Raw genomic sequence first — 2631 nt, forward strand, 5'->3', positions numbered from 1 at the left:
TCATCTTTACCCGAAAGTTTAAAAAACTGGGGGAGGTCCAAAGACCAGGAACAATAGCTAGCGTCCGAGACAGGGAGAGGAAGACTGCCCCCAACACTGTCCCTGATCCCCAGTACCTTACAACAGCTGATGCGGCACGAGGTGGTTGCTGTCTGGAGCACGAGCTGGGGACGGGCCAGTGCGCGCCAGACGAGTTAACCATCGGTGACGCCATGGCACCTCGTCACGACCTAGGTACTTATGTCTCCCGACAAGAACAAGACGTCAACAGTCACTCTAATGGGCGCTCTCTGTTGCCAATGCATGGAAGGTTGAGTATATGGCCCTCGCGTCGCCTGGTAACCTGTGGACCCTCTCGATATATGTGGTGGCCCGGCCCGACCTGTGTGCCTTCGGCCTCGGAAAGCGGCTTCATCTCGAACACTGGCTTGCTAGGCCTGTCTCGAAGCAGCATCCTACGAGGCGGCCCACCGCCATGCCTGCCAACCTTGCCTAGCCCGCTGCGTCCACATGGAATTGAGAGGTACGGGGCCAGTCAAGACGGTTGGACTCGTTCGCTAGCGGGTCGATCATGGTGCATGTAAGTAAGCCTCTCGCACAGCGAATTTTTGGCAGTGCAGACAAATTAATATGACTGACAAGAACCCCCATTGCAGATCCCAAAGATTTGGTGCACACCACTTGAAGGACAGAAGCACCAAACAAGGACCAGCCTCCATCCTGGGGAAGATGGCCAGTCCATTGGTTTGGCACGCCGTGGCATGGGATGGCACGCACCCACGTCCTTGGAGGGGGGTTCGGTTTGAGATCTGGCTAAGCTACTTCCTTATTCACGATGAAGGTCTAGGCAATATCCACACATGCGCGCTCGTGCTGAGGTGCCTGCCATTGACGTCTGGCGAACCCCCCTTGGTCGACTCTTGGGCCCCAAAAAAGAGTCGCTGCTCTGTGGTCTAATTCGCTCTCAAATACCCTGGTCCTGGCATGAGGAGACCCGGTGGACGGGCGGTGGGCGAGGCGGCCTGGCTTGGCCTTGGCCTTAGGCCCTGGGTGGGCTGCCAGCTTTGGCGGACTGCCCGGCTGGCGGAATGCGTATTACTTGATCTCATGTTTTTTTTCCACAATGGCAGGTCTAGCCCCTCCGCTGAGACCACACCCTTGGAATTGGGGCCCCTGCCGTTCGCGTTGGTGCCCCCCCCCCTCTTCCTCCTCACGTTTTCGATCCTTGCCCGCAGTTTGGCTGCCAAGCATGTGGGTGTCCCAACTGCAGCCAGGTGAGCAGAAATCTGAGGACTGTAAATGGGCGAGACGGAGTACCATGCACCGTGCACTGTGTGCGTCATGTGCAATGTGTCTGGTTGCTACCTGCGTTGCCTGCTATCCGACCTTTCGCGAGGGTACTGTACGATGAATTGAGTGACCAGAGAAGGGCTCCTATCTTGGAATATCGAAGCCCGGTGCCATGTACATGATCCTAGGACCCGAGCATGGCGAGGACTATCATAGCCCAATCCTTGCCTCTCGTTGATGGGGCACCAGCTACTTATCTGATCATAGAGCAAAGCCGGAAGGGCGCACCGCACCACCTGAACCACACCAGCTTTGTCACGTTGAGGGAAAAAAGGACAAGGTCCCCCCCCCCCTTCCCCTGGCCATCTGTGACTTGACCTGATCTGATCTTGGCCATGCAAGCCCAAGGCGTTCTGCGTTCCTCGCCCGCCGCCTCCGACCCCCTCTCCCGTGAGGGCCAGCAAGCATTCAGGACGACTCAGTCTTCAGTCGTCATGCATGATTATCTCGAGAGATATTTTTTCCCTCTCGATTTCCGTGGAGCTTATTCTCGTCTTCAACATGATGCGAGGGCATGGCAAAACAGCGAGGCTTTGAACGAACGAACATGGAATGGTAGTCGTGGCTTGTGGCTTGGCTGAGGTAGAGTTGGGCGGTGGCCCATGAACTTCTCTCGCCCGCACAAGCTCGTCCCGTTGATGAGAGAGACAAGGTGCTTGCCCAGGTAGCTACCTCCTCGCCGTGACCGCCGTACCGCCGCTTCCCTACCCAGATTGGATTGTCAGTGGCCACCCAGCCATCCAATGCTCCAGGGGTCTTTTTCAGCCCTCCCGAACTAGCAGGCAGGTGCCACCCGGGACTCTCCCAAGTTTGATCCAGTGCAGCGCATCCTTCCCGCACCTCACTGTTGACCAGAACCGAGCCGACGACCCAGTCGTCCCAGGACATCCACGCCCCTCCCCACCCCTTCCTTTCCGCTCCTCGTCCTCATACCTTGACACCCCTATACCCCCCTCCCCCCCCCTAGCCACTACAGTCGACACTAGCCAGTCGCCATCAGCCCCGGTCCCGGCCCAGTCCCAGCTCTGGGGCAGCAGGCGCGCTACTTTGTCGGTTCATGTTTCCCTATTGTTGGGCGGCTCACACTGGTGGCCCCCTCGCACCTACCTACTCTCGCCAGTGTTGCCTTCCTGTCTGCTGCCCCGTGCCGGAGCTGGGGCTGGAGCTCGTCCTGGTGCTGGTACCGGTGCTGGTGCGTTGGGTTTGGTTCTGGGGCAAGAAAAGACAAGGCCCATTTTGCCAGGGTCTGGTAGCCCAGTCCGGTTCGGTCAGCTCGTCTCG

Source organism: Verticillium alfalfae, genomic scaffold, assembly GCF_000150825.1.
Source record: "Verticillium alfalfae VaMs.102 supercont1.2 genomic scaffold, whole genome shotgun sequence".
Taxonomy (NCBI): Eukaryota; Fungi; Ascomycota; class Sordariomycetes; order Glomerellales; family Plectosphaerellaceae; genus Verticillium; species Verticillium alfalfae.